Here is a 12,246-nt window from a genome sequence, read left to right on the forward strand (position 1 = left end):
AGTCCGTGTGTATATTCCATTCCTGAAGATGTAGAGGAGACCATGCAGATGGGTCTCTCCCGGCTGTCTCCTGAAGAAAGAGCCAGAAGGCAAAATTCTGGTCTTTGTCTGTACTGTGGGGGTAAGGGACATTTTGCTCGTAATTGTCCAAACAAGTCGGGAAACGCTTTGACCAGGTGAATTGTGAGGGGGTTCACCTAGGTCTGCAGCTTATCTCCTCGAATAACTCCCTTTTAGTCCCAGTTAAAGTTTCCTTTGGCAGCCTCAGTTCTTTGGTGTCGGCTTTTGTTGACAGTGGAGCTGCAGGAAACTTTATGGATTTAACTTGGGCTAAGGCCTTAGGCATTCCTCAGTTACCTTTGGGTAGGTGTGTCACCATGCATGGCTTAGATGGGAGTCCGCTGTCTAATGGGATTATTTCTCTCCGTACACCCCCTGTACTACTTACAGTAGGAGCTCTACATTCCGAGAAAATCGAGTTCTTTCTTACACATTGCCCAGCAGTTCCAGTTGTTCTGGGTCACCCTTGGCTGGCCTTTCATAATCCCACCATTGATTGGCGGTCGGGGGAGATTTCACATTGGGGTACTTTTTGTGATAAGGAATGTATCACGTTTCCAGTCAGAGTAGCAGCTATCATTCCAGAACTCATTCCGGTGGAATACCAGGAGTTTGCTGATGTTTTCTCCAAAGGCAATGCGGACATTCTGCCTCCCCATCGGCCTTATGATTGTGCTATTGAGTTAATTTCTGGTGCCGCATTGCCAAAGGGAAGATTATATGCATTATCCGGGCCAGAAACTGCGGCTATGAATGATTATGTAAAGGAGAGCCTTGAGAAAGGATTTATTAGACCATCAAAATCTCCTTTAAGTGCAGGCTTCTTCTTTGTGGAGAAAAAGGATGGCTCGCTTAGACCTTGCATTGATTTTAGAGCCCTGAATAAGATCTCAGTTAAAAACACCTATCCTTTGCCGTTGATTTCTGTACTCTTTGATCAGTTACGTTCTGCTGTGATTTTTTCTAAAATTGACCTTAGAGGAGCGTACAACCTCATCCGAATTAAATCTGGAGATGAGTGGAAAACGGCCTTCAGTACTCAGTCGGGTCACTACGAATACCTGGTGATGCCGTTCGGCCTGTCCAATGCTCCGGCAGTTTTTCAAGACCTCATTAACGATGTGCTCCGTGACTTCCTAGGGAAATTCGTGGTCGTTTACTTAGACGACATCCTGATTTTTTCTAAATCAATGGAACAACATGTTACCCAGGTGCGTCTGGTTCTTCAAAATTTATGTGAGAATCATTTATATGCCAAGCTGGAGAAGTGTGAGTTTCATGTCACGGAAGTATCTTTTTTAGGGTACATAATTTTCCATGGAACCAAAGAAACTCCAGGCCATCCTTAGTTGGGCGCAACCCACCAATTTAAAAGCAATTAAGCGTTTTTTAGGGTTTGCGAATTATTATAGAAGGTTCATTCATTCTTTTTCTGACCTGGTTGCTCCCATTGTAGCTCTGACAAAGAAAGGAGCGGATCCTACCAACTGGTCGCGTGAAGCTGAGTTGTCCTTTCGGGCCTTGAAACAAGCCTTTGTCTCGGCTCCAGTCCTCAGACATCCTAATCCGGAATTGCCCTTTGTGGTGGAGGTTGATGCCTCGGAGGTTGGAGTGGGGGCTATCCTTTCTCAAAAGGATCCGGAGTCTCTGGAGTTACATCCTTGTGCCTTTATGTCCAGGAAATTCTCCTCCGCTGAATCCAACTATGACGTTGGTAATCGGGAGTTACTGGCGGTAAAATGGGCTTTCGAGGAGTGGAGGCATTGGCTGGAGGGAGCAAAACATACTATTTCGGTATTGACTGACCATAAGAACCTGCAATAGATTGAATCGGCTAAGCGGCTTAATGCCCGGCAGGCACGTTGGGCATTATTTTTTTTATGCGTTTCAAATTTATAATCACTTTCAGGCCTGGTTCCAAGAATACTAAGGCTGATGCCCTGTCACATAGCTTTCTTCCGGTTCACAATAACAATCCTGTTACCCCCATACTTCCATCTTCGGTCATCTGGGCGGGCCTCACACAAGATTTATTTACCCAGTTAAAACAGCTTCAACACCAAGCTCCTAGAATTACTCCTGCTGGTCGTCTTTACGTCCCTGAGTTTTTGAGAGTTACTGTTTTAACGGAATTCCATGATAACAAAGTTTCAGGGCATCCAGGAGTCTCTAAGACATTGGAGTTAGTCTCTCGCTCAGTATGGTGGCCTGGTCTTTCTAAAGACGTCAAGGAATTTGTTTATTCATGTCAGGTTTGTGCACAGCATAAGGTTCCCCGTTCCTTGCCCATCGGGCAACTTATGCCCTTAAATGTTCCTCTCAGGCCATGGTCTCATATTTCCATGGATTTTGTGGTTGACCTTCCCCTTTCAGCCGGATTCCGAGTCATATGGGTGGTAGTGGACCGTTTTAGTAAAATGGCTCATTTTATTGCTCTTCCCCGATTGCCTTCTGCCCAAGGGTTGGCAGTTTTGTTTCTCCGCCATGTATTCAGGCTTCATGGGTTGCCTACTGATATTGTTTCTGATCGGGGTCCACAATTCATCGCACAATTCTGGAAATGTTTTTGTGCCTCATTGAAGATGAAATTGTCGTTAACATCCGGTTACCACCCACAATCCAACGGGCAAACCGAACGAGTTAACCAATCATTGAAACAATATTTGCGCTTGTATTCAGCCAAACTCCAGAATGATTGGTCCGAGTTTCTTCCGTTGGCTGAATTTGCTTACAATAATTCTTGTCATTCCTCCACTAAAGAGTCTCCATTCTTTTCAGTTTTTGGTTTTCACCCCAGAGCTAATTCTTTTTTTCATCATTCCTCAGTCTCCTCGCTTACCTTAACCTCCCATCTCAGAGCCATTTGGAAAAAGGTGCACCTTGCTCTCAGAAAAGCGGCCTTTCGAGAGAAGAAATTTTCTGACAGGCTCCGACGTCCTTGCACTTTTAAGGTGGGAGATAGGGTGTGGTTGTCGACTCGCAACATCAGGCTTCGACAATCCTCAGCTAGACTGGGACCCAAATTTATTTGGCCATTTCTTATTATTAAAAGAGTCAACCCAGTTGCCTTTCGGTTACGTTTACCAAGATCTCTCAGGATTGGAAATACGTTTCATTGTTCCCTGTTGAAACAATACGTTTCTTCCAGTAGATTTCCTCGGAAGATCTCTCAGGGTAGATCTCCAGTGGATGTACAGGGACAACAGGAGTTCTTGGTAGAGAAGGTTCTCGATTCCAAATTGTCCCGGGATCGGCTGTATTTTCTGGTTCACTGGAAAGGCTATGGTCCGGAGGAAAGGTCTTGGGTCCTGGATAAGGATCTTCATGCCCCGAGGCTCAAGAGGGCATTTTTTCGGGAATTTCCTCAGAAACCTGGCTTTAGGGGTTCCTTGACCCCTCCTCAAGGGGGGGGTACTGTTAGGCGCCGGGGTCCGCTTGATGGTCTGCGCGGCCCGGCGCCTAGCAACTAGAGATGCCGTGCACGTACAGCCGCCGGCTCCCTAGCAACGCTAGACGCCGGGCGCGCTGAGCCGCACGGACCCTAGCAACGGGGACGCCACTGGTGGACCGCGTTCCCCGTTGCTAGGTTTTAGGAAATTAAGATATTCACCTGCTCTCTGGCCGTGCAGCAAGGCAGCTGCACAGCATTTATTCTAATCAGCCTTTAGCAGCTGATTGGAGGACTCCTTGTTAAATACACTCCCAGGGCTTCTCACAGATGCCGGTAATAGCTTCCTGCATGCTGCCTTTGTTTGCTGAGAGTCTGTTTCCAGTCCTGCTGTATCCGGTCATTCCAGTCCGCAGAAGTCCGGTATTCGGGAGTTGTCATCTCATCCCAAGAGGTCGTTTGGTTCCCTGGAGTCCTGACTGATCACCGTTTTATATCCAGTGGTGTTCGTGAGTTGCGGCTCTGCCGTGTGTTGCGGCTCAGCCGCTTTACCTTTTATATTTTGTGTTTGGAGCATTTGCGGAGGGTTCCGCTTCCACAAGTCCTCTCTGGTACTCGGCGGTGCCGGGTAGGAGAATTGGACAAGTGGATATTTTGGTTGTCCTTTTTCCTGGCGGTTTCTCCGCACATATTATAGTTTTGAGTTTGCTTAGCCCCTGGCCTGGTTGTTTAGTTAGAGGGCCTCTTGTTATCACCCTGTCTCGGGTTTCCCTTTGTCTCTCATTAAGACCGGGGGGCATCGAAGTTGGGCAGACATAATCCGCCCTTCAAACGCGGCTGCCAAGGGCTCAAGAAACCATAGTCTCGCAGGGGATTTCTGACAACACGGGTGAGACAACAGAGTTAGGGCGCCAGGGGCTATTTTCCTGTCCTGCTCCCTTCCCCAGCATTCCGTTCCAGTGCACCGGTCCTTGCCATAAGATCTTCTCTGACCAGAGTGCTGGAATCATAACACATACTGGACACAGAAGAGGTTTTCTTCCAGTGGAAAGGCTATGGAGATCCAGAGTCTGGTCAAACAAATTCTGAAACCAGCAAGAGTGTTAATCCATCAATGCATTCAGTTGCTGGGGAAGATGGTTGTGGCCTACGAGACCATTCAGTTTGGCAGGTTCCATGCCAGAGTGTTCCAGTGGGACCTGTTGGACAATTGGTCCGGATCCCACCTACACATGCACCGGAGGATAATCCTGTCTTCCAAGACCAGAATCTCACTCCATTGGTGGCTGCACAGTTCTCACCTCCTAGAGGGGCGATGGTTCGGGATCCAGGACTGGATCCTAGGGACCACAGATGCAACCCTCCGAGGCTGGGGAGCAGTCACACAGGGGGAAAACGTCCAAGGAAGATGGTCAAGTCAGGAAAGTTGTCTCCACATAAATGTTCTGGAGTTAAGGGCCATTTAATAACTGCAGACACAGTACACACTGGGACGAGTGCCCAGCATCCTCAACAGACTAAGAGAAAAGGATTTACCGGTAGGTATTAAAATCCTAGTTTCTCTAACGTCCTAGAGGATGCTGGGGAATCCGTAAGGACCATGGGGATAGTCGGGCTCCACAGAGTTCATGATCTTCACTGAGGTAGCGCACAGCACTGCAGCTGTGCGCCATTGCTCCCATACACCTCACATACTCCGGTCACTGTAAGGGTGCAGGGCGCAGGGGGGGCGCCCTGGGCAGCAATATAAACCTCTTTTTAGCAAAAATATAACATATATACAGCTGGGCACTGTATATATGTATGAGCCCCCACCAATTTTACAGTTTAAGCGGGACAGAAGCCCGCCGCCGAGGGGGCGGGGCTTCTCCCTCAGCACTCACCAGCGCCATTTTTTCTCCACAGCACCGCTGAGAGGAAGCTCCCCGGACTCTCCGCTGCTTATACCACGGTAGAGAAGAGGGTTGAAAAGAGAGGGGGGCACATAATTCGGCGCAAATTACATACAGCAGCGCTACTGGACAAACATTAAGTTACTGTGTTATTCCTGGGTTATATAGCGCTGGGGAGTGTGCTGGCATACTCTCTCTCTGTCTCTCCAAAGGGCCTTGTGGGGAAACTGTCTTCAGAAAAAGTATTCCCTGTGTGTGTGGTGTGTCGGTACACGTGTGTCGACATGTCTGAGGAAGAAGGCTATATTAGAGAGGAGCGGGAGCAAATGAATGTGGTGTCTCCGCTGACACCTGATTGGATGGATATGTGGAATGTTTTAAATGCTAGTGTAAACTCATTGTACAAAAGATTAGACAAGGCTGAAGCTTTGGGACAGTCAGGGACTCAACCCATGCCTGATCCTATGTTGCAGGGACTGTCAGGGTCTCATAAGCGCCCACTATCCCAGATTGTTGACACAGATACCGACACGGATTCTGACTCCAGTGTCGATTACGATGATGCAAAGTTACAGCCAAAATTGGCAAAATCCATTCGATATATGATTATGGCAATAAAAGATGTTTTGCACATCACAGAGGAACCCCCTGTCCCTGACAAGAGGGTACATATGTACAAGGGAAAGTAACCTTTGAGGGGGTCACACGAGCTGAACGAGTTATGTGAAAAAGCTTGGGAATCTCCAGATAAAAGACTGCAGATTTCCAAAAGGATTCTTATGGCGTATCCTTTTCCATCAACGGATAGGTTACGATGGAAATCCTCCCGTAGGATGGACAAAGCATTAACACGCACAGCTACAGTTGGAAAATCAAATTTTTTACCTTATGTTCCCTCACAGCATAAGAAAGCTCCGCATTATCAAATGCAGTCCTTTCGGTCACAAAGAAACAAGAAAGTGCGAGGTGCGTCCTTTCTTGCCAGAGGTAGGGGCAGAGGAATAAAGCTGCACAACACAGCTAGTTCCCAGGAACAGAAGTCCTCCCCGGCCTCTACAAAATCTACCTCATGACGCTGGGGCTCCACTGGCAGAGTCCGGCCCATGTGATGTCATGCAGCTGCTCTGACCACGCCTCCTGTTTCTCCGTTGCCGACCCCATTTTGAAACCGTGCCCCCGCACCGCTCCATCTCCGACTTGGAAATGGAGTGTTGTTGACCCCCCTCCCCCCCCCCTTCACCGATTCACAGGCAGAGGTGATCGCATTATCTGCGGGGTGCCGCAGAAAATGCAGGCGGATGCGTATGCTCTTAGCAGTTTTTGCAGTTGGATTGCGATCCAACCTGAATCAGGCCCCATTACCTATCACAATGCACTGCGGGTAGTACAAAATGGGGTTAATATAGGAGAAAAAACCCCAGAGCTGTGCTCCTTAACTGTCCCTGGTGGCTAGTGGAGCGGCTGCCCAGTAATCAGTGTCCACGCCAGTGCGCACACGGCCCGCCCCCATCAGCGGCCTCGTGATCCCGGAGGGCGGTGTGTGTGTGACTGACCTTAGGAAGAAACCGGAGCCTCCGCTGCAGTGACCCAGCAACCGGGGCACGGGAGTATACTGCGCCACTGGGAGTGATGGAGCTGCAGTAAAGAGGTCTATTAGACCTAGCCTGCTGCAGCCCTTGTAGATTCTTATAAAAAAAGTTCTTCTTTTCTTGCCAAAATTAATAGCTAAGAATAGGCTGCCTGAGGAAGCCCCCTGTTAAGTGGCCTGCTACTGAAGGCACCAACTACAAACTGAGCTCCCTGTTCATGGAAGCGAGGTTATAGAGGAGGGGGCGCTGAGCATCTTGGGAACAGTCAAAAGCTTTGAGCCTGTTGGTGCCTCAGATCAAGATCCTACTCTGGTGTACATATACAATGTGAATCCTTGTGGAGTCCAGTGTACCCCACAGAAGAAATGAATGCGTCACACCCATTGGCAGCAACATTAGAATAGCTGCTGATGGGCACAATTGAGAAAGGAAGGGGGGAAAACATTTGAATCCAGCACATATATGTAATTTGAATATGTAATTTGTACCTTCCTACTTTAAAATGTAATGGATGAACCTCACCCTGTGAGAACTATCTTCATGATCAAGAGATCTCATATGCAAGATAAGTATGTGTTGGGATAGGGCTGTGGAGGGCGGCTGCTCGGGCACACCCCTGTCAAGTTAAGGAGATTCAACTGAGGAAGCACAAGGGAACTCTCATCTGGGAACAACAACTGCAGGGAGAACACATTTTCAGACGAATGTGGGAGGGCAGAAGGCTGCCTAATACTGAAGCACCCCCAAACAACAAACCAAATGCAACAACTACTGCAAGCATTCCTGGGGGAAGGCCTGCAGCAGATGGATTTGCATATAGTGATGTCATCCAAGCAGTGGGCATAGTTGGCTGCAACCCTCGTCTGCATATGAAAAGAGAAAAGGGTCACGCAGGGCATGGCGGCCTTTGTGGGGTTGCGCTTGGATGACCCCTAAATCGCTTTATACACCCCCACCCCCCATCAGTGTGGGCTCATGTTGGCCATGCCCCAGCCCCTGAAGCATTCAAGCTGATTTCTTGCAGCAGCTGGACCCAGAAACAGCTCCAGAGTTGCTCTAAAAGACAAGTAAAAGGGTATGAGCCCTGCAGCACCACCTGTAGTTTGCATACACACATATATAGGACAGCATCTCTTATATGCCCCAGGGTCAATAAAATAGTATCCTTATCTAGGGTATCCATCCCCACAGATAAGGTATCCGTCCATGCCGCTACAGCACTACACACCCAGGCCGACGCAATTGCCGGTCTGAGTAAGGTACCTGAATGTGTATAAATGGACTTCAGGGTAATCTCCTGTTTGCGGTCAGCAGACTCTTTGAGGGTAGCCGTATACTGGGACGGGAGGGCTACCTTCTTGGATAAGCGTGTTAATGCTTTGTCCACCCTAGGGGAGGATTCCCATCGTAACCTATCCATTGATGGGAAAGGATACGCCATAAGAATCCTTTTGGAAATCTGCAGTCTTTTATCTGGAGATTCCCAAGCTTTTTCACATAACTCGTTCAGCTCGTGTGACCCCCTCAAAGGTTACCTCAGGCTTTTTCACCTTGTACATATGTACCCTCTTGTCAGGGACAGGGGGTTCCTCTCTGATGTGCAAAACATCTTTTATTGCCATAATCATATATCGAATGGATTTTGCCAATTTTGGCTGTAACTTTGCATCATCGTAATCGACACTGGAGTCAGAGTCCGTGTCTGTATCTGTGTCAACAATCTGGGATAGTGGGCGCTTATGAGACCCTGACAGTCCCTGCAACATAGGATCAGGCATGGGTTGAGACCCTGACTGTCCCAAAGCTTCAGCCTTGTCTAATCTTTTGTGCAATGAGTTTACACTAGCATTTAAAACATTCCACATATCCATCCAATCAGCTGTCGGCGGAGACACCACATTCATTTGCTCCTGCTCCTCTCTAATATAGCCTTCTTCCTCAGACATGTCGACACATGTGTACCGACACACCACACACACAGGGAATGCTTTTTCTGAAGACAGTTTCCCCACAAGGCCCTTTGGAGAGACAGAGAGAGAGTATGCCAGCACACACCCCAGCGCTATATAACCCAGGAATACACAGTAACTTAATGTTTGCCCAGTAGTACTGCAGCATGTAATTTGCGCCAAATTATGTGCCCCCCCCCCCCCTCTTTTCAACTCTCTTGTCTACCGTGGTATAAGCAGGGGAGAGTCCGGGGAGCTTCCTCTCAGCGGTGCTGTGAAGAAAAAATGGCGCTGGTGAGTGCTGAGGGAGAAGCCCCGCACCCTCGGCGGCAGGCTTCTGTCCCGCTTAAACTGTAAAATTGGCGGGGGCTCATACATATATACAGTGCCCCGCTGTATATGTGTTATATTTTTGCCAAAAAGAGGTTTATATTGCTGCCCAGGGTGCCCCCCCCCCCCCCCCCTGCGCCCTGCACCCTTACAGTGACCGGAGTGTGTGAGGTGTATGGGAGCAATGGCGCACAGCTGCAGTGCTGTGCGTTACTTCAGTGAAGATCATGAAGTCTTCTGCCGCCTCTGAAGTCTTCTTTTCTTCTCATACTCACCCGGCTTCTATCTTCCGGCTCTGCAAGGGGGACGGAGGCGCGGCTCTGGGACGGACGGCGAGGGTGAGATCCTGCGTACCAATCCCTCTGGAGCTAATGGTGTCCAGTAGCCTAAGAAGCAGGACCTTGCAACTCAGAGAGTAGGGCTGCTTCTCTCCCCTCAGTCCCTCGATGAGGGAGTCTGTTGCCAGCAGTGCTCCCTGAAAATTAAAAACCTAACAAAATACTTTCTGTCAGAAAGCTCAGGAGAGCTCCTGAAAAGCACCCAGTCTCCACTGGGCACAGTATCAAACTGAGGTCTGGAGGAGGGGCATAGAGGGAGGAGCCAGTGCACACCCAGAACTAAAGTCTTTCTTAAAGTACCCATGTCTCCTGCGGAGCCTATCTATCCCCATGGTCCTTACGGAGTCCCCAGCATCCTCTAGGACGTTAGAGAAAATAGGATTTTAATACCTACCGGTAAATCCTTTTCTCTTAGTCCGTAGAGGATGCTGGGCACCCGTCCCAGTGCGTACTGTGTCTGCAGTTATTAAATGGCCCTTAACTCCAGAACATTTATGTGGAGAAAACTTTCCTGACTTGACCATCTTCCTTGGATGTTTTCCCCCTGTGTGACTGCTCCCCAGCCTCGGAGGGTTGCATCCATGGTCCCTAGGATCCAGTCCTGGATCCCGAACCATCGCCCCTCTAGGAGGTGAGAACTGTGCAGCCACCAATGGAGTAAGATTCTGGTCTTGGAAGACAGGATTATCCTCCGGTGCATGTGTAGGTGGGATCCGGACCACTTGTCCAACAGGTCCCACTGGAACACTCTGGCATGGAACCTGCCAAACTGAATGGCCTCGTAGGCCGCAACCATCTTCCCCAGCAACAGAATGCATTGATGGATTAACACTCTTGCTGGTTTCAGAATTTGTTTGACCAGACTCTGGAACTCCATAGCCTTTCCACTGGAAGAAAGCCTCTTCTGTGTCCAGTATGACTCCCAGAAACAACAACCGCGTCATTGGGACCAACTGCGATTTTGGCAAGTTTAGGAGCCAACCATGTTGTTGAAGAACTGTCAGGGAGAGTAGATGTTTTGCACCAACTGGTCCCTGGATCTCGCCTTTATCAGGAGATCATCCAAGTACGGCATAATTGTGACTCCTTGCTTGCGAAGGAGAACCATCATTTCCACCATCACCCTGGTGAAAATCCTCGGAGCCGTGGACAGACCAAACGGCAACGTCTGAAATTGGTAATGACAATCCAGAATTGCAAACCTTAGGTAGCTTGATGCAGTGGCTAAACGGGAACATGTAATTAGGCTTCCTTATGTCTACCAAAACCATGAAATCTCCTTCCTCCGGACTGGAGATCCCTACCCTGAGAGATTCCATCTTGAAATTGAATTTCTTCAGGTAGAAATTGAGGGATTTCAGATTTAAGATTGGTCTGACTGAGCCGTCCGGCTTCGGGAGCACGAAGAGGCTTGAATAAAAACCTTCTCCCTGCTGACTAAGGCCGATTTGAACAATCGGTGAGGGGGAACGTCTTGAAACCCCAGTTTGTACCCTTGTGACACTATTTGTAAAACCCACGAGTCCAGGTCCAAATTAATCCAGAACTGACTGAAGTGTTTTAGACGTGCCCCCACTGGTGTGGGCTCCTGCAAGAGAGCCCCAGCGTCATGCAGTGGATTTGGCAGAAGCAGAGGACGATCTCTGCTCCTGCGATCTTGAAGAGGCTACAGACCTCTTCCCTCTTCTCCTTCCTCTACCTGCAAAGAAAGGGGAATCTTAACTTCTTGCATATCTATTGGGACAAAATGACTGCGTTAGACAATGATGCGTCTTCATCCGTTGAGAGGGAACATAGGGCAAGAAGGTTGACTTACCTGCGGGAGCTGCCGAGATCAAATTAACTAGGCCGTTGCCAAACAAGGCTTCACCTTCATAGGGAAGAGACTCCCTTTCTTCTTGGAGTCAGCATCAGCATTCCCTTGGTGAATCCACAATGCCCTCCTATCCGAGACTGCCATGAAATTGGCCCGTGAACTCAAGAGTCCTATATCCCTTGCAGTCGTAAGTATGCTGCAGTGTCCTTGATATGATCCAACGTAAGGAGTATCCCATCTCTCCAAGATATCTATATCGGAAGACAAGGTATTCGACCAATTCTTGAATACTACTACTCACCCATGCGCATGTAATGGCAGGTCTAAGTAATGTACCCATGGTTACATAACTAGAAATAATGTAGCTTCCTGCATATGATCCGCTGGATTTGTGACAGGGCCCCGTGCAGAACAGGGGGTGACTCCCACTTTATTCTGTCCGCAGCAGGAAATGAATAAACAATCGGAAACCTTTTGGGGATTTGAAACCATCTTGTCGAGCTGGCCCAGACTTTCTCAAACAGAGATGGAGGAACGTTACATCAGCTTTCATTATATATCTATATATACATACATATAGACCCCTTTGTCAGGAACAGCAGGGTCCTCAGTGATGTTAATATGTCCTTAATATCCACAATCATGTACTGAATGCTCCTTGCCAATATTGGATCTAATCAGGAAATATTATGGTCGACATAGGAATCAGTATCCGAGTCAGTATCAGTGTGTAGTAACATTTTTGCGGGCCTGAGGGAAAAGAAGCATAGCCATGAACATCACATCTATTCTCTACGTCTGTGTCTGGGACACAGATTTATCCAACCTCACTCTGATATTATTGAAACTTTCACCCAGTCAGTTATTGGTGGTGCCAACAGGGC

The sequence above is a fragment of the Pseudophryne corroboree genome, unplaced genomic scaffold (genome assembly GCF_028390025.1).
Source record: "Pseudophryne corroboree isolate aPseCor3 unplaced genomic scaffold, aPseCor3.hap2 scaffold_1789, whole genome shotgun sequence".
Taxonomy (NCBI): Eukaryota; Metazoa; Chordata; class Amphibia; order Anura; family Myobatrachidae; genus Pseudophryne; species Pseudophryne corroboree.